This window comes from Rhinolophus ferrumequinum, chromosome 7 (genome assembly GCF_004115265.2).
Source record: "Rhinolophus ferrumequinum isolate MPI-CBG mRhiFer1 chromosome 7, mRhiFer1_v1.p, whole genome shotgun sequence".
In the NCBI taxonomy this organism is placed as follows: Eukaryota; Metazoa; Chordata; class Mammalia; order Chiroptera; family Rhinolophidae; genus Rhinolophus; species Rhinolophus ferrumequinum.
The window spans coordinates 52,991,154-53,012,600 of record NC_046290.1 but is presented as its reverse complement, the minus strand read 5'-3'; the positions used below and the strand labels follow the sequence as shown (position 1 = coordinate 53,012,600).

The 21,447-nt window shown below is 35.9% G+C and overlaps 1 protein-coding gene and 1 pseudogene across 4 annotated transcripts in view; one reads left to right on the top strand and one right to left on the bottom strand.

The window, feature by feature from the left end:
• Positions 1–21,447, bottom strand: part of ATG10 (autophagy related 10) — a 393,520-nt gene that overhangs the window by 96,267 nt on the left and 275,806 nt on the right. The gene's annotated exons all lie outside the window — the stretch shown is intronic.
• LOC117025068 (transmembrane protein 258-like) lies at positions 307–2,844 on the top strand (annotated as a pseudogene).

Sequence of the window (21,447 nt, the reverse complement as noted above, 5' to 3'; positions counted from 1 at the left end):
AAGCAATTCAGTAGAAAGAAAGGGAACACAAAATCATTTACAGCAACAAATAACAAAGGGCCAGACTCAGCCGCACAACCAACACGATGAAATCTGAGGGTGCAAGAAAGGCTTCTCCAGACCAAATCGCCCTGCTACCTCCCCATGGATCAGCCAGAGAATTAACCATTGGAGATCAATTTCTTTGTGCCTTAAAGACAGAAGAATAAGCATTTTCACTGAGAATGGGAGCAAAAACTTAAAGTAATTATCAGCTAACATTTTTATAATCATATCCAAGATTTTCAGTGACAGTGTGCTCACAATATGGGAAGTGGGAACAGGAAACTGCAGCAGCAGCAGCAGCAGCAGCAGGAAAGCCAGCAGTATGTACAAACATGAACAGTGGCAGTTATAAATTGGTAACGTGTTCCTCTTACTCTAATAAAATCCCGTAACTCTAAATTAAGAAATTTAAATGAATAACAGTGGTTAACAACCACATGAAAGTCTGCAAGAACACTGTTCTTTAATCCAAGATCCAGGCTCTATTTGGGGGTTCATGTCTTAGCATGGGTTACTCCCCATCCCAGAGCAGACCCTGAGAGGAGGATTTGAGTGCCAGTAATCGACACGGTAAGTGATATCAGGAGCAACTATAAGGGAGTGGGGAAGTGAGGTCGGATGGGGAAAAAAGCAATACAGGGTACACTGGTGAACAGATTACCTACCAGTGTGGGCAATCGGGGCTGCTTACATCTGGGAACATGGGGAGACTGCAGGGAACCACCTGAGGGGTTCAGAAATCAGGGTGTGTATTCACCAACTCCCACCTGCAACTGAGCACTGCTCCCTTTGGGGTGTTAACCCCTGGAATTGTGGGGTGCCTCACGCTGGAGCAGGGCATGCTTTTGCTACTGTGGAATGTGGAATGCCTTCAGGCAGAGCCATAGGTGCGTGTATCAGGCACTGGAGCACACCGGGACAGGAAATGTCACGGGGACATGGGTGGGGATGGAGACCACTGTTGCTGATCTGGGCAAGTCAACAACAGTGCCCAATCCCGACTTCACAATTCTGGAATCCAGAAGCTCTGAAATTTTTTGAAAATATATTTTCTCATATGTTTGGCACCAAAATTCATTTGGTAGCAATTCTTACCTGAGTCTTTTTAGTCTTTATTTTTTCTATTTTTTATGAATATTGTTTCACTAAAAATAGTGTTATTTTTGAGCAGGGGGATGGTGCCCAGACACTACTAAAAACGTAACATAACACAGAATTTACTTTCATAAAATTACATTACTTATCTAAAATCCTTAAAATTCTGAATTCCAAAACATAATGTAGCTCAAGAATTGTGGGAATGTAGTTTTCTTGTGCCTTCTACCTTTCTGTTACATTTGTCTTGAGCATAAACAAAATAACATAGATAGAAGCGTTTTGACCTCCTTGAACACAAATTCCTGAGCAATTACCAGATTAAGAAATCCGGGAAAAGGAAAAAAAAGCAGATGAAAGGGAGAAGAGGAAAAATAAAGAGAAAGAAGATGGGGATAAAAAAAAAAGGAAGAGAGACAAGATATACTACAATACAAAGCTAAAGGTATCAATAAAAAGTGAGAGCTAGATTAAGACTGAACAAAATAACAACACAAACACATTTTATACTGCGATTCTCTAATAATATTCTCCAAAAATATTGTTGCCAAAATCTAGTTCCCAAAACGTTGATATAAAAAGACAAAGCAAAGACAGAAAGAAGACAGAGACTATGTATATGGATGAAACATATAAAAACCGCTTGAGGAATCTGTTAATAGACAGTCATCAATACTCAAATGGGGATCACAACACACACCCAGTAGGAATGAATCATCCCTGGTCTATAACCACCATTGCATCAGTGATACCTTCCTTCTGATTCTTTGCCTCACCCATCCTGTGCAAGAATAGTCTCCCTTCACCACTAGAACACAAGGCTTCCTCCTCATTCAATGTCGGCTTACAATTCCCCTGTCCTAGTACATCTCCACTGATTAACCATATCAGTCTACGGTTTGACCAAATCTCCTTAACAATGAAATTTTGCAATTATTATATTTGTATGTTCAAGCCCCAAAAGACTGGGTTTATTATGGAAATGGCAGCTATAATTCCTAGCAGAGCTTGTTAGCTATATGAGTGTTTTTATTCACCAGGATTCTTGGAGCCCTCTCTTTATCATGGTCCATCGTGTTGAAAGTCTTAATATTCCCATTTAAAATATCAGAACTCTACGCTTTCAAAAATTTCTCCAGGAAAATCAAAACCCAACTTGAATGTAAAGATTTTAAAGTATAATATAAATATCAATAAAGGTCTCAGTCTTTTTAAAAAGGTGATCTCATTAAATTCAAACACGCATAATTTCCTTATCAGCTTCTCAAGCTCATATGCTTCATAAACCCAAACTAATTATCGTAATTATTGAGATCTTACAAGCACAAACATTTATTCATTCAACAAACATTAACTGAGCATCTGGTATATCTAAGACAGTGTACTGAGGAGATTAAGAAAATAAAACATGAAAAATAAATGTCACACTTCCAGTTGTGGAGAGGTGGATTACCTAGTACCCAGCAAAGTGGAGCTGGAGGCCACGAGCAGATACACCAGCCCGCTGAACCTTGCTGTCTCGCCCCATCTGACCGTGGTGCTGTCTGCCACTGGTTCTTCACCGCCTGGTTCTTTGTTTATGAGGTCATCTCCGCCAATTACACTCAGGAGCTACAAAGAGCTCCTCATCTCCTTGGTGGACTTGCTCTTCATAGACTTTGGGGTCCCCTCTTCCTGCTGCTCTGGGTCAGCATCTATGTATGAGCTCCCAAGGATTCCAAACAGGCAGCTTCACCAAATCCCTGCTTTTGTAAATTAATTTTTTTAACTATGGCTGGAAGTGTCCCCCTGGCTGCCCACAATAAAGGCAGATGTGTGACCAAAAAAAATAAAATAAAATTGGTCATGTAAGAATTGTGTAATTAGGTGAGAGAGCTAAGTCACAGGAGTGATGTCAGAAACATGGCGCCATGAGGGGTGCACCTTGATATCTCTCCTAGAAATTACAACAAATTAAACAGCTATAATTCAACAAAAGATTCCCTATGCAACACACAAATATGTCGAGAGATCTGTGCATTGAAACATCTGAAGGTGGGCGAATCGGGGCAAATAGGGGAGGAGGGAAGGGAGAAGACAGCGACGGGGGCCATGGCACCCAGCCCGGAGCTCACTGCAGTGTCGGGAGAGGACTGAGACTGCAGGAGCATCTTCTGTGGCCCCAGCAATCCTGCCTGAGGGAATCAGCATATAATATACGGCTGAACCCAGTAATCGGAGCAGAGACCTTGGGGCAAAGACAAAATAGAGAAGGGCTCTGACAATTGCAGTACCTCACCACCAGGCAGAAAACAAAGCCATGCAGCTTGGCCGCCTCCATCGCACCCTCCCAGTGCTAGGAGCGGGCCCCAGAAAGAAGAAAAATGGTAGCAGTATCAAATTAAAGAGCAGAATATCTACAGTCCTGAGAACTGCAGAGACAGTTCCTGAGTGGAGGAAGCACAGTGCAGTGCAGTGCAGCTAATTCCAGTGACAAGGAAGGAGCTGTAGGGATGAGGTAGCTGTGGTCCAGCAGTCACGACTGCTCAGAAGAGGGCAGGGCCACAGGCTCTCTCCCAGCTCAACTCTCCCAGCCTACCACGACCCACCTTTCCAGGCTGACCGCAGCGGGGGCACCGAGGCCTGCTGAGATGCACAACTCTGCATTGGGTTGCAGGGGCAACACTGGTGTTTCAGAGGCTCAGAGCCTCATTGCCCACCACATCCTCCCACAGGGATGGTGCCCTGAAATTGAGGCAACCTGGTCGCAGAGGAGAAACTCATCTCCCAAGGAAATCTCCCAACCTGCGAGCAGCCAAAACAGTGGAAGGGGGAGAAAATAAAACATTCCAGCACCACATACTGGAAAAGCAAAAGAAAAACCTCTTCATATCAACCTGCTGCAGAATCTACTCCTGTAGATGCCGATGAAGAGAACAAATAATTCATTAATTGTCATGCATAACCAAGGTAACAAGGCAGCTCAGAAAGAAAATGAAAAATCTCCAGAAAATGAACTTAAAGACATGGAAATATGTGACTTAAATGACAGAGAATTCAAGATTGCAGTTCTGAAAAACTTCAACAAGTTGCAAAGAAACACAGACAGGCACTTTAATGAACTCAGAAATAAAATCAATGAACAAAAATGAATATTTTACCAAAGAGATTAAAATTTTAAAAAAGAACCAAATAAAAATTCTGGAGCTGAAGAACTCAATAAAAGAGATGAAGAATGAAATAGCAAGCTTAGGAAATAGAGCTGACCAAATGGAGAAAAGAATTAGTGATATCAAAGACAGAAATCTGGAAATGACACAGATAGAAGAAGAGAAAGACTTGAGAGTTAAAAGAAATGAAAGAACTCTACAAGAACTATCTGACTCCATCAGAAAGCTCAATATAAGAATAACGGGCATACCAGAAGGAGAAGAGAGGGAGAAGGGTCCCGATAGTCTATTCAAACAAATAGTCGACAAACCTATGAAAAGAACTGGCTCCTTGAATCCAAGAAGCAAACAGAACACCAAATTACCTCAATCCAAAAAGGCCTTCTCCAAGGCACATTATTTTGAAACTGTCAAAAATTAATGACAAAGAAAGAATTTGCAAGGCAACCAGGGGAAGGAAGACTGTAACCTACAAAGGAAACCCCATTAGATTATCATCAGCTTTTCAGCAGAAACTCTACAAGCCAGGAGGGAGTGGAATCAAATACTCAAACTATTGTAAGAGAGAAATTACCAGCCAAAAATAATATATCCTGCAAATTTATCCTTTAAATATGAAGGAAGAATAAAGATCATTCCAGATATACAGAACCTCGGGGTATTTTCCACCACAAGGCCTGCATTACAGGAAATACTGAAGGAGGCCTATTTGACCTAAACCAAAAATACAAAAGGATACAAAACCATGGCAAGATTGCTAATGGACAGACAGAAGCAGGAAATGGCAACTCCTACACAGAATAGGGCACTATACACTTAAACATAACATAAGGGTAAGGAGATAAAAACATAAAAAAAAAAAGAAAAAGACAATTTGCTACTGCAACTCAGAAATCAACTCACAGCAAAAGTAGGGATAATTTATGACAACAAAAACATAAAAGGGGAGGGAGTAAAGGTCCGAACTTGCAAAGGGGAATGGAAATAAGAAGCACGCTGAAGAAAAAGGACTGTTGTATATATGGAACTGTCTTTTATATAAACCTAATAGTAATCACTCAAAAAAAAAAAAAAATACAGAACTGAGACACATAACATGAAAAATGAGGAAACAGAGAGAAAATATCATAAAATACCACCAAACTAAAATAACAGACAGAAACACAAAGGCAAAAAAAGAAAGGAGACACCAAGCTACCAGAAAACTCCAGAAAAGAGAAAATGGCTATAGAAAACTCTCATATATCAATAATCACCCTAAATGCAAATGGACTAAACTCACCAATAAAAAGGCACAGAGTAGCAGATTGGATCAAAAAACAAAACCCAACCATATGCTGCCTCCAACAGACACATCTCAGCTACAAGGACAAATATAGACTCAAAGTGAAAGGGTAGAAAATGATACTCCAAGCAAATGGCATTCAGAGCAAAGTAAATGTAGCTATACTTATAGCTGATGAAACAGACTTCGGGATAAAATATGTAACAAAAGACAAGGATGGACATTTCATAATGATAAAGGGGAAAAATACAACAAGAAGACACAATATAAATGCTCCCAATCAGGGAGCACCAAACCATATAGAGCATCTACTAACCGAACTAAAAGGAGAAACTGACAAAAACACAATTATGGTAGGGGATCTAAATATGCCCTTGATAGCCATGGATAGATCATCCAAAAACAGAAAATCAATAAGGAAATATCAGCCTTAAATGACACATTTGATCTAATGGACATAATTGACATTTATAGAGAACTTCATCCTAGAACACCAGACTATACATTCTTTTCTAGCACACATGGAACATTTTCAAGAATAGACCACTTATTGGGACACAAAACTAGCCTAAGCAAATATAAGAAGATTGAAATCATACCAAGAATATTCTCTGCCCACAAGGATTTGAAATTTGAGATCAACTACAAAATAAAAGCAGGAAAAACCACAAATATGTGGAGATTAAACAAGATGTCATTAAAGAAAGACTGGGTCAAAGAAGAAATAAAGGAGAAATTAAAAGATAAATAGAAGCAAATGAGAATGAAAATACATTGTATCAAAATTATTTGTATGCAGCAAAAGCAGTATTAAGAGGGAAATTTATATCATTACAGGCCTGTCTCAGGAAACAAGAAAAATCCCAAATAAAAAACCTAACAATACATCTTAAAGAACTAGAAAAAGAAGAACAAATGAAACCCAAAGTCAGGAGAAGAAAGGAAATGATAAAAATTAGAGCAGACAATAGAAAAAAATTAATGCAACAAAAAGCTGATGCTTTGAAAAATTAATAAAATTGGCAGGCCCTTGGCCAGACTCACTAAGGGAAAGAACACAAATAAACAAAATCAGAAATTAAAGAGAAAAAGTTACAATGGATATCACAGAAATATAAAGAATCATATGAGAAATGTATGAAGGACTACATGCCACCAAATTCAATCACCTAGAAGAAAAGGACAAGTTCTTAGAAATACGTACATAACCTTCCTAGATGGAATCACAAAGAACTGGAAAATCTAAATAGACCAGTCAACAGTTAGGAAATTGAAACAATCGTCCAAAACCTCCCCAAAAGCAAAATCCACTAGTGACTTCTCACTTCACTAGTGACTTCACTAGTGAATTCTATTAAAGACTTCATTAGTGAATTCACTAGTGAATTCTATTAAACATTCAAAGATGATTTAATACCTGTCCTCCTTAAACTCTTCCAAAAGACTGAAGAAGAGGCAATACTTCCTAGCTTATTTTATAAGGCCAACATTACCCTGATACCAAAACCTGGTAAGAATAACACGAGAAAACAAAACTACAGACCAATATCTCTGATAAATACAGATGTAAAAATCCTAAACAATATACTAGCAAATCGAGTGCAACAATACATTAAAAAGATTATACATCACAACCAAGTGAGGTTCATCCCAGGGGCACAAGGATGGTTCAACATACACAAATCGATCAATGTGATACACCACATAAATACAATAAAAAATAAAAATAATATGATTATATCAATAGATGCAGAAAGAGCATTTGACAAGATATAACATCCATTTATGATTTAAAAACTTAATAAAATGGATACAGAAGGAAAATACCTCAACATAATTAAGGCCATATACGACAAACCCTCAGCTTATATCATACTTAATAGTGAAAAGTTGAAAGCTTTTCCTTAAAATCAGGAACAAGACAGGGATGCCACCTGTCACCACTGTTATTCAACACAGTATTGGAAGTCCTAGCCAGAGCAATCAGGCAAGAGAAAGAAATAAAGGATATCCAAACTGGGAATGAAGAAGTTAAATTGTCATTTTTTGCAGATGACATGATTCTTTATATAGAAAACCCTAAAGATGTCAACAAAAACTATTAGAAACAATAAAGTTGCTGGATACAAAATCAACGTACAAAAATCCATTGCATTCCTATATACTCACAATGAAATTTCACAAAAAGAAATGAAAAAAACAACAACAATTACTTTTGCAATTGCAACTAAAAGGATCAAATACCTAGAAATAAACTTAACAAAGGATGTGAAGGACCTACACATGTAAAATTATAAGACATTCTTAAAAGAAATTGAAGACTACACAAAGAAATGGAAAGATATTCTGGGATTAAAAGAATCAAAATAGTTAAAATGGCCATATTAACCCAAAGCAATATACATATGTAATGCAATCCCCATCAAAATCCCAATGGTATTTTTTCAAGAAATAAAACAAAAAAAATCACCAGATTTGTCTGGAATCATAAAAAACCCCAGATAGCAAAAGCAATCCTAAGAAAAAAGAACAATGCTGGAAGTATCACACTCCCTGACTTTAGCTTGTATTACAGGGCTACAATAATCAAAACAGTATGGTACAGGCAGAAAAACAGACACACAGACCAATGGAATAGAATTGAGAACCCAGAAATAAACCCACATATACATGGGCAGACAATTTTCAACAAAGGAGCCAAAAACATACAATGGAGAAAAGAAAGCCTCTTCAATAGATGGTGCTAGGAAAATTGGAAAGCCACGTGCAAAAGAATGAAACTAGAATGCTATCTGTCACTATGTACCAAAGTTAACTCAAAATCAAAGACCTAAACATAAGACCTGAAACAATAAATTGCATAGAAGAAAGCATAGGTACTAAAAGTATGAACCTTGGGTTCAGAGAGGCTTTCATGAATTTGACCACAACCTCAAGGAAAGTAAAAACAAAAATAAATGAATGGGACTGTGTCAAACTAAAAAGCTTCTGCCCAGCAAAAGAAACCATCAGCACGACAAAGAGGCAACAAACTGAATGGGAGAAGTATTTGCAAAAAACTCCTCCGATAAGGGGCTAATATCCAAACTATGTAAAGAACTTGTACAACTCAACAACAAAAAACAAACAATCCAATCAAAAAATGGGCAGAGGACCTGAACAGACATTTCTCCCGAAAAGACATACAATGGCCAACAGATACATGAAAAAATGCTCAACTTCACTAGGGAAATGGAAATCAAAACCACAATGAGATACCATCTCACACTTGTTAGAATGGTTGTCATAAACAAGACAAATAATAACAAATGCTGGAGAGACTGTTGAGAAAAAAGAACCCTTATACACTGCTGGTGTGAATGGAAATTGGTAAAGCCACAATGGAAAACAGTATGGGGATTCCTCAAAAAATTAAGAATACAATTACTATACGACCCAGCAATCCCTCTCCTGGGTATCTAGCCCAAAAATCTGAAAACATTTATCCATAAAGATATATGTACCCTGATGTTCACTGCAGTCTTATTCACGACATGGCCAAGACATGGAAACAACCAAAGTATCCTTCATCCAGATGACAGGTAAAGAAGATGTTTGTTATATACACAATGGAATATTACTCAGCCACTAGAAAAGATGAATTATTGCCATTTGTGACAACATGGATGGATATTGAGATTCATGCTAAGCAAAATAAGTCAGACAGAAAATTTCAAGAACCATATGACCTCACTCATATATGGGATATGAAACTGAAAGTAACAAAGGAACAAGACAAAGAAACAAAGACTCACAGACACAGACAACAGTTTAGTTTTTCCCAGAGGGCAAAGGGGGAGGGGGTTGGTAAAAGGGGGAAAAAATGAGTAAAATATATGATGATGGAAGGAGAACTGACTCTGGGGGATGAAAACACAATGCAATATATACATGGTGTATTATAGAAAAGTACAATTGAAACCTATATAATTTTAGTAACCAATGTCACCCCCAGTAAATTTAATAAAAATAATAAAATAATAAAATAATAAAAAAAGAGAGCCCCGTCATGTAAGTTGTATCCACAAGTGAGTAGAACCCACAGCAAACTGTGATAATGACTGTATGAGAAGTATAGTATACATGGGATTACAGATAAAGACCTCAATCCCAACTCTATCCTGCAAGGATGCAGAAAGTCTCAGTTTAAAAGTTGTCCTTTAGCCTAAATAACGGATTACTGCAACTGTTAGAAATGAGGCATAGGTTATTCCAGGCAGAAATGATGGCAAGATCTCATGTATCAGATACTGAAGCTCATGACCAATTTAGCAAGTCACGCTGTCTCCCTTGAACATACGGTATGTATACGTATGACACATAGTTAATGCTCAAATAGTGGTAACTATTACTGAAGCCATTTCTATAGTCATCTCTCTTTCGACTTTTCCTGTCAAATTCCATGGCCTATAGGATTCTGATGGCTTAAATCAGCATCTCCAAAACAGTACCTGCTACTGATGTCCCTTTTACTGTTAATGACACCATCATCTTCCCAGTTATCTAAGCTGAAAACTGGAGTTGTCTGATAAAAGGGGGCTTGTTTTGGGCCCTTACATTCAACAGTAATTTGCTTAGACAAACAAATACTCTCCAGGAACATGTCTTTCATTGGTTCCCTTTTTCCCAATACTGTTCCCAACCTTTTTTTTTTTTTTAAATCTCTTATGACCTCTTTTGAGGATCATTCTCTTTAAATAGGCTTCTAATTTATCTCACCGTGTCTTCTCTCTCTGATTTTCCATCCATCCTTCACTTCATTTCCAGATTATTCTTTTTTAAAGCAAAGCTCCAATCATATTGCTCTACCACGTGACTAATCACAATAATAATCTAACATTATTATTTTCTTTCTTGCTAAGCAATGTCCTAAATGTTTTACATGGATTATTTCATGTAGCCCTACCAACAGCTCCATAAATCTGGTATCATTATCATCTCTAGTGAACAAATGTGGAAATTGAACCCTAGAGAGCTTGATTAACTTGTGAAGTCACTCAGCTAATCAATGATGCAATCAAGTTCCACACCCAGGCACAGTGACTCCAAAATCGACCCTCTTAATTTGTTTGACTACCTCACAGCTTCTTTCTTAGGATCTTTAGCATCTATCAAACATAGTTTAAGCTCTATACTTCAATCCTCTACAATCTGACTTCAAGCTAACAATTCTAATCCTATTTCAAATCTCATCCTTGAACTATAAACTATGCATGCCAATGTCATAAGCAACCTGATGAGATAAGGCATTACTTTACCCAAACTGGGTCCTAAAGATCCTGGCTACACAACTTGCCTAAGATTACATTTAGTAAGCCAGAATTCTGCCCATGTGTATAACTTTAAAGTTTGGAGATATTTGGGATTTGAGTCATCAACATGAAAGGACTAACTGGAACAACCGTAGTACATGACATTTCTAATGGAAATAAAAAAGACAAGGCCAAGGAAAAATCTTGAGGAATGCCATATTTCTGAGATAGAAGAGGAGGAGCTAGCAATGAGAACCTCACAGACGAAGAAAAATAAGGAGATGAAAATGACATGGAAGTCACAGAAGGAAAAGCTTCCAGCAGATTGTGATCAATAGCCTTGGATGTTACAGAAAAATAAAGAACAGTCTGAAGAGACCATTTGAATTGATGTTTCAGTTGTCACTGGTGACTTTTAAGAGAGAACTTTCAAGAACATACAGGGAGAAAATGTTAAAGTGATGGGGCAAGAGGACAGAACTAGTACCACAGAAGTGTTGAAAATGTAACATGAAATGTAACATGAAGCTATCCTGTGGGTCACTGGGATCTTTCATGCTAATTTTTTAATGGCTTTAGAGTGTGTGTGTGTGTGTGTGTGTGTGTGTGTGTGTGTGTGTGTAACTGCACACCTTAATTAGAATTTCAAATTATAAAAAGTATATGAGAATGATCCATTAGGTCAAAAAACACTACTCTGAACAAAGGAAGGAAATTCCTGAATCTTAGGAATAAATTTTATATATTATTTTCCTTTTTTTTTTCTTTTTTGTCTAAAGAAAGCTATATTTGTCAGGATCTCTGGGCATTTTGCCCAATTTAGCTTACTTTTTTTTTTCATATGTTCAATCTTTTTTGGGTATATTGTGACTGATACTTATAAATAATAATTTAGCATGAGCGCTTTATTTTTATGCCCCTTTCCAAACTAGGATTATGACTGAGACTAAAAGGGAGTATTAGGCAGAAAATACGTTTTCTGCACAGTCCATAGATATTTTAAGTAAAGGACACATCAAAGTTGAACCTTCAAAAGCTTTCTTTATTAGCTTAATTAGTAATGATTGTGTTCAAATCAAGTGTATCAGTTCCAGAAACCCTTCAAGGCTCTAGATTTTGTATATAATTGCAAGGAATTGGGTATTTTGAAACATTAAGCAACTTCTAAATCTTGTCAACAATCAATCTTTCAACTCAAATCTATTGATCATCTAGTGGGAACACAGAACAACATCGATGGGGTCTATTTACAAGGAAATCTCTCATACTCAGTGAGTAGTAACCTATCCAATTTTTAAATTCAGAGCTACAAAACAAAACTTTATGATCACACAAACACACACACACACACACACACACACACACACACACACACACACACACACAATAAGCAGTGGATTCCTGCAGCCAAATAGTTCTTCAAATGTTTCTGTTTCCAAAGGAAGTTTTTTTCCCCCCATCTTTTTTCCCCCCTATTCTCTGACTGGTTGAATATTAAGGAATCCAGTCTGTTGCTAAAATAATTTGTTTTTCCAAAGAAAATCAGGAGAATAAAAGCAAGATTGTGATCTTCATTGTGGTTTCAAAACTTTCATAGTAACTCAAAAAGCCTTACAAATCAAAGAATTACAGTTTCCCCATTCGACCACACACACACTAGTATATACACAAACATTACAATAATGCCCTTATGCATTAACAATCATTTATAAGGGCTAGAAATTCATTTGTCTTTTAATTGCTTTAAAAATGTTATCACAATTGAAAAGTAAATTTATTCAAGTGAAAAAAGCAATGGACCATGAACATGTGAGAATTAGTTTAGAGCATGTACTTCATCTAAAAGTAGAAATTTCTTTTCAAATTTTGGTCTTTTCTCTTGCAGTTTATAGTCAGGCAACAAAACTCAGGCTTTATTAAATGAATAATACTAACATTGAGAGAATTTTATTTGCATTTCACAGGCATGAGATAGTAGACAGTCTCCACAGTTTAGAGTAAGTAATTTGGCCATCAATTAAAGAGTTCACACACAAATTGAGGCAAAACAAAAGAGAATAAATACTTCAGGAATCCCCAACTATCCTAGTACTCGTCCAGGGACTCAAATTTCACAACTACTATATTCCAACACATACTCCTCCTTGAAATTTTCTCTTCATTTACCTTGATGACAACACTGTGCCCTGATTTTTCTCCTAAAATTCTGGACATCCTTCTCAGTTGCTGTAGTTAACTCTTCTTTCTCTACTTACCTGTTAAATACTTCTATTCCCCAGAATTCTGTCTTCGGCCATTACCAGGCCTCACTTTACTGACCCTTTCTATTAATCTCAAACATGTCATGCTTCAGGTATCATTTACATCCTAAATCTGAATCTCCTACCAAGATCACTCTTTGAAAATTTAGACAGATTCATATGTCCAGCTGGATGTTCCACGGCATCTCAATTCCATGTGTCCAACATATAACCCATTACCTTTTCACTGAACCTGTTCATCCTCACATATCTCATGTCTTAGTTAAAGGTATTAAAATTCATCTAAAATAGTGCCAGGTAGTCAATAAAAATGTATTAAGGGAATGAAACAAGTCAGTTGGTCAACAATTATTAATTGAGAATATTAGTATAGACAGACACTGTGCCAGGTACTAGGGGACATAGATGTAAGGAAAAAAGACAAAGTCCCTCCCTCATGGAGTTCAGTCCAATGGAGAAGACAGAAATTAAATAAATAGTTACAAGTGTGGTTAATTTTTACATTAATTACAAGTGTAATGACAAAGGAAAAAAATAACCCATCTAATCACTGAAACCAGAAAACTTTAAAATAGCTTCAATTTTTTTCTTTCTCTCACATTCAATTTCCAATCAGTTCCCAAATCTTATTAGTTCCATTTCTGAAACTTTTCTGATTTATTTCTTCTCCTCCATCATTACTGTCTTGTTCAATTCAGGGCTTCATTATCTCTTTCCTTTTAACTGGTCTTCCTGACTGCAATCTCTCTTCTTTATGGTCCAGTCATGGCACTATTATATTTCTACAGTATAGATGTGACGGTGTCACAATCCTCCTGAAAACCATTTGGCATGAAGAATAAAGCCCCAAATCCAAAATATTCATGGTTCTCACACTCCAGCCTTCACTTATCTTTCCAAATTTATAACATCCCTTCTGATCCTGATCTCTAGGCATATCACACATGCATTCTTTCAGACCTTCCTTTTCTAATACTCAATCTCAGAAAAATGAAATTGGCTGGAAGACACTGGAGTCCTGGTTGGAGCAGGGTTCTCAAGGCCTGGCCAGATCATGTGAATGGAACTCCTCTTGCTTCAAGCTGGAGGAGCTTTAGGTCAAGGAAAAAGAGCAGTTAACAGAAGCAGTGTACTTTGACAGTGCCAAGTCAGCCTAAGAGTACATAGCTCAAAACCAGTTCACTCATCAAAAATAGAGGAGATGTCAACTAGGATCCAAAGAATAAAACCAGATAGCAGACAGGACAGAGATCAAAGGTTGAGATAGATATAGATACTTATTGATATAGATACAGATGATATAGATATAGATACATATAGATATAGATATACATAGATATCAGACAATGGGGGAAATAGAACTCGAAGTAACTTCAAAGCTAAGAACAGATGACATCTATAGGTTATCTTACAATCTTGTTCTCACAGTTGCCAATATTAATATAATAGGAAATATAATCAACCCAAATTTATTCTTCAAGGTTCTTCTCCATGAAAACTATCTGTAGCCCAAACCCATTCCATCTCCTAGCTAATCCTTTCCTTCATAATGTTCCCATAGTCCTTTGCATGTGCCACCTCTATAACAATCGACACACTCAGTCACAATTACTCACATGTCTGTTTACTCAACTAGAATATGAGCAGTACGTGAGTAGGGGCTATGTTTTATTCATCCTTTTATCCTCAGTAGTAACATAGAGCAAGTTTGTTAAATTAATGAATAAATATAAGGAAATAACAAATGAATGAACACATAAGTACGGTAGTCCTAACTTAATTGTACCTAATAAATACAAAAATCTGCTATTAAACTTAGAAATTGACTTTGGAAGCTGTTGCTTTTGTCTGTGGAATAGTTTGGATACAAGAGGAGAAATTTAATACTTTTCCTTGGCTTTAACTAAAGAATTCAAAAGTGGATTCAAAAAGAAGTATTCAAATAGCCCAAAACTATGCAAATAAGTACAATTAGAAAATTAACACAATGCCAATATCATGCTGTTCAATAATATTTTGTTTTACTTTACTTCTAAATAGTTGCATCCTAGTTGAGGCAAATGTATCACAGACATTCCACCCACTAGTTTATTCCTAAGCCTTAATGGCTTATTTGCTGAAATCATCCCACCATCCACCCCTACCTCCCATTCCTGGCATGAAATACAAAACATGGATACTTGTAATATACATGTAAAATGTACACTTTGTGTCTGTTCATTTATTGATGGGAGAAAGTCTTTCTTAACAACAGCCCTGAGACCAGAAGCATAAGTGTCAACACAATCCATAAATTGTGATTAATAAAATAAATTTTATTTTATAAATAAAATTATTCTTCTCTACTTTAACCACTTATCAATTTAACCAAGTATTTGCTTTACTTGAATAATCGTAAGTATCATCTACTCATCTCAAAATCTTCTTGAGGGCATACATAACTGAAATTTTGTGACCCTTATGGCACATAATTCAATACCAACTACCCTCTGGAAATGCAATATAAATTTGATAACACTTAGAAATAAGTGGGTTGAATTAGATGACCTCAATAGCCCCTGCTAGATAAAAATTCTATTATACTATAACTATTTTAGATTAAATAAGTAGATACTATCAGGTATAGTAGTACAAGGGGTTCTCAGTGAGGAATGTCAAGATGGTTATTTGCTAAGTTAGCTAACCTGCCCTTGAAATATGCAGCTATCTCCCCATAAGAATTAGCAGTCAGCACCATTGCTTTCTACACAAAGTAGGTTCACAGCCTTTTTACTTTTTTAACCATCTTGTGCCCATTCCAGATTTCTTAAGAATTTGACCTGACTTCTTCCTCTCCTCTTGAATCTGCTACTGCTACGCTAGCTCTGGTTTCCTCCCAAGCTACTGTTTGTATTAAGCCCTCAAATCTGGATCCTGTAACATCCCAACCTGATCCAGCTTATCATGAAAGACTCTAGCCTCTGCTGACTTAGCCCTGCTACCAAATTGGCCTTACCTACACAGAAGGGAAATGTGCAAGATAACGTGCGTGCGGAGGATCATGGAGCAGGTGGGATAGGTAACCATGTATCTAAAATATGATACAGTGTAATGTCATAGAAAATCAGTAAAACTTAGAACTGAACAACAGATTTGAATCTTAACTCTGCCATTTAATGGCTGAGTAAATGAACTTGGACAAATGGTTGAGATATATGACGTACAAGGAGCTCTCCCAATTCAATGCAATTTATTAAGAAAAGTTTCTATCCCCTACAACAGTATAAAACCAGTATAATGGATCCCATATGCCCGTAAGCCTGCTCCAGAACTGTGAACACTGGGCCATCATATCTCATCCATTCCTCTGCCATTATTATTTTCCCTAAAGCAAATCCTAGGTATCATATATTTCATCTAAAAACTTCACTATTGTATTTTAATAATACAAATCCATTGTTATTATCACAGCTAATAAAAAGAATTCCATAAAATCACCTAATACCTAACCATGTTCAGGTTTCCCAGATTGTCTCAAAATTGTCTTAAACTTTTCATAGTTGTGTTTCTTCTAAACAGGATCCAACTAAGAGTTACACATTCGATGATGCTTTTTTTTTATCAGATAATAAGGGAGAAAGTCTATAACGGGCACTAACTTGACTTGTTAATTCTCAAGTTTGGTATAAAATTGAGGACTTTACTCCACTCATCACAAACCTCTACACCTCTATATTTTCATTATAATAGCCACTATCCTCAGGAGGATATTGAAATTAATTAAAATTAAGTAATACTAAAAATTCAGTTTCTCCATCCTACTAGCCACATTTCAAGTGCTCAATAGCCACGTGGGGCTGGTGGCTACCATATTAGAGAGCAAAGATATAAACTATTTCTCCCATTAGTAAGTGAACAGTCATACATCATTGCAGGAAATTCTGTTGGGTAATGCTATTCTGGATCCTAAAGAAAAGACATATAATGTGTCATTAAACAATACGGTGAATGTTTAAATAATTTTTTAAAAAAGTGTATTACAGTAAAAGATACATTGCCATTAATCCTCCTCAAAATACTCCCCTCCGCTTCAAACACACTTATCCCATCATTCTTGCCACTTTCTGAAGCAGTTCTGGAAGTCCTCTTGCATGAGTGTCTTTAGTTGCACTGCCATGGCTGCCTGGATCAATTCAAAACGTTTTCCTTTCATGGTCATTGTGACTTTGGGGAAGAGCCAGAAGTCACCCAGTGCCAGATTCAGTGAATAAGGTGGATGAGGACACACCGTAATGTTTTTATTTGACAGAAATTGCCATACCAGAAGAAACGTGTGACATGCAGCATTGTCATGATGGAGGATGAAGTAAAGACACTCATGAAAGTGGACTTCCAGATCTGCTTCAGAAAGTGGCAAGAACGATGAGATAAGTGTGTTCAAAGAGAGAGGGAGTATTTTGAAGGGGGTTAATAGCAATGTGTCTTTTACTGTAATAATTTTTTTATTTAAACATTCACTATATTTCTTGATCACACCTCATACCTATGCACCAATCAGACCTCTCACTTCACAGAACTTAGAAAATAATTCTCATTGCAAACCTAAAGTGCAGAATCGCTGAGGGCTCATTCGAGTTCCCCAAGACCAACTACACCATTCCTGGTCCAGGGTCCTTCGATGTGGCTCCTCAAGAAAACTGACCAGTAGGCCACTACCTACAAATGGGCTATGTTTCCAAAGTTTATTTATAACCTGTTTTGAACTTGAAACTATTTTGTTCAGGATCCGAGGCTACCTTTAAAACCCCAATTAAAACATGACTGGAATTTTACACAATGAACAATAGGGAAAAAACAAAACAGAAACTGTTATTGCTATTGTGGGCTAGCCTGGAAACCAATTAACTACACGTGGTGTAATTTCTGTATGTCAAACTGTTCTTCAGGGTGGAGAACAGAGTATCACTGGAATCACATCTCATCCCTCACGTTTCTTTCTCCACTTCTGCACAGCAGAGAAGAAATAGCAACAGGGAAAGCAAAATGTTGAAGGACACTTCACTTGGGAAGAGCCTTCCCCCACCTGAGGTAAAACAGCCAGTTCCCCCACCTGATGTAAAACAGCATATATATAAAATTTGTAAGGGAGTCATTATAAATAAAATTCACAGTTCAACATAGGTAAATCCTTATAATTTATTTAAGCTAAGCAATAGAAAGGCTTTCCCTGATTATTCCCGCCTACATTACAGTCTCAAAAGAAAGAAAATTTTATATAATGTAGGGTTGCTACAGGTCTTTCAACTCTTAACCAAGAAAGAAACCATAGACTAAAAGATTACGAGAATTGACTATAATTATTTTTATAATTATGTATGTCAGAAAACACTGCAAATGAAGTTAAACTACAAAAAAAAAGAGAAAAAACTAGGCAAAATATTTACAACCTATACAACGAAGTGCTAACATCTTTAACAAATAGAAAAGCTCATAAACCAGTAAGAAGTGAGTACCTTTATAGAAAAATGGACAAAAAACAAGGACAAGCAATTTATAAAGGAAGAAATACAAACGGCTAAATAAACAAGAATACTTTCTAACTCCATTGATAAACCAAGAAACACAAAACAGAGATCATTTTTTTCCTATCAAACGAGCAAAAAAAAAAATAATAAGTAACTTTAATTGCTATTGTCTAGCACTCATTCTCAGAGGAAGGTTTGCTGGAGAGGGCAGAGCTACTGACACCTCTAAGGTACAACTTGTATCTTTCTCAGCTCCCACGAAAGAAAGAATATAATACACTTGAAATAAGCTTTCACCCCACTGAAAATGCAAAATGCATCACATAAATATAAAATACCATTTGCAATAGTAATGATGGATAATTTTATTAAGGAGATGGGCATGATAAACTGAAAAACTTGACTTTTTATGTAATTTATTTTATCTCTATTATATTTCACATTACAGCATTTTAAAGCCTTTTTAGTCTGCTAGGATGCATCTCGCTACAGTGCTTCTTGGCATTGATTCATTAAGTATTCTTCATCTGATTCAAGGCAAAATATGCTTCTGATCAAATATGCACTCACATGCTCTTTGGCAAGCTGCAAACCAAATTAGAAAAATCATAAATCTGGTGCTAAATGTTCTGGAGGGATGGTATATGCTATACCTTCCTTATCAGAAAAGCACACATATGGATTGCAATATGTCAACAAACTGCCTCTGTGACTTTTCTCACTCCTAATTTTAAAAATCATAGAAAGATCAATAAAACAAGCTATATTACTGTATTTGGATTAATAACTAACAAACCTAGCTCCTTACTTCTCAAATGGAAGTCATTCAAAAATACTTTGAAAGACACTCAAAATGTACTTGAAATGTACATTTTAATAACTACGTCTGCATAAAAGTTAAAAATAAATACATTTGATATATCAAGGCTGATACTAATTTTAATATCACTAACCACTTACACAATATGGTTCTCCAAAGAAAGTTTGCTGTTAAACAGCCTATGAAATCATTCTATCACTTTGAATATGCCCCATCATTTAATAAAAGCTTCAGTTTCCTTATTTAAATCAACATAAAAAAATAATCAATTATCCTTAACTTCTAACCACATATACAATGTTCATTTTCAATTTTCATGCCATAATTTTGTCACTTCACATTAAAATCATTTTAAAGGTTTTTTGGGTTTTTTAAAAATAATTATAGCATCAATGTCCAATAAACTATGTACACAGTAAAAAATTTGCACCTCATAGAAATCAGGGTTTAAAAATACAATTCTGTATACAATCATTTATGAAAATTAACAAAGATCACATTTTGCAAAATGAGATTTAGGTATACAACTATCTTACAAAACAATCAACCTTCCTATTCAAGTAATAAAATACATTAATCAAAATTCTAAGCATAAGACTAGTCATCATAAATTTAAAAATCTAAAAAATCTATCTTCATTACAGTATCTATACAAACCCCTCAAATATATTTTATAAAACAATGGTTAATAAACATTAATTTTAAAAAATTCATTACAATTGTTATTCAGTAAATATTTATTTCAGGGGCAGTATACAAGTTCTGAGCTATGCATTATGGAGGACAGAAAGATGCATAAGATACATTTCTTGGACGTATCAAGGAGAAAACAATCTAATAATAGCAAGGATAAGACATACATATTTCAGAACCATGAAATTTTACAGTTTGAAAGGCTGTTCAAGTTTATTTAATCCAATATTTGCAACTACCCATGAGAAATCCTGTGTTCAAAACAAGAAAATTTCTTTCTGATTTCTTAAAAGTTCACCATTACTTACTAGCAGTCTTCTCTTGAATTTTTCCACTTGTGAAATGCCTCTGTGTGCCCTTCACCAACTTTTCTTTTGTAGTGTTGGTTTTATTATGAATAAAACACACATACACAACAAAGATCTAGCATCTAGCATTTGTTTTGAATATTTTACCTGTTGTAATTTTTCCTTTAACGTTAGTCATATTTGGTTATTGGTTTTTTTTTTAGGTAAATCAAACTATAGATTATTTCTTCACGGTTTCTATCTTGAGGCCATTCTTAGAGAGATTAGAGAGTCATCAGAGTTTTCATCTATTAGTTGTATGGCTTCACTATAAAATTAAATTATTCAGCCCATCTGGGATTTTATTCTGGAGCACACTGTGAAATAAAGGTTCAATTTAATTCATTTTCCACATGGTTATAACATTAAATTTGAATAGAGGACACCACAAAAAAAAAAAATTAAGGGAAAAATAAAGGGAAGAAAATAAAAAAAGGAAATTATACATAAAACTGAGAACAATTAAGTCAGCCTGAGATTTTTCCACAGCAACTTTCAACACCAGAAGACACTGACCAGTTTTGCAGGGTTCTGAAGGAAAGAAGCCATGTCCCAAGAGCTGTCTGCCTAACCACTATGTCTGCATAGAATAAACACAACAAAAGAAAGACATTCTCAACAATGAAACAGTCCCATAATGAAACCTTCCTGGAGAATTCTACTTAATGATGGAAACTAGCCAACCAAAATATAAATCAAAATTAAAATTCAAGGACGGAAAAGTCAAGGTAAAAAAAATCATAGTGAGTACTGAATTCCAGTTAATTATATTACAGTTAAATATAGAATTGAAATTAAACAATTACGGACATTAATTACAAAACAGAATGTAAATGTTATAAAGCTAAAATAAGTAAAAATAATCTTGTAACAGACAAAAATAGGAAGTAGGAAGTACAAAAGTAGGAAGCTAGAGTATATGTATATGCGCATTTTTCAAAGCAGATCAGTGTAAAT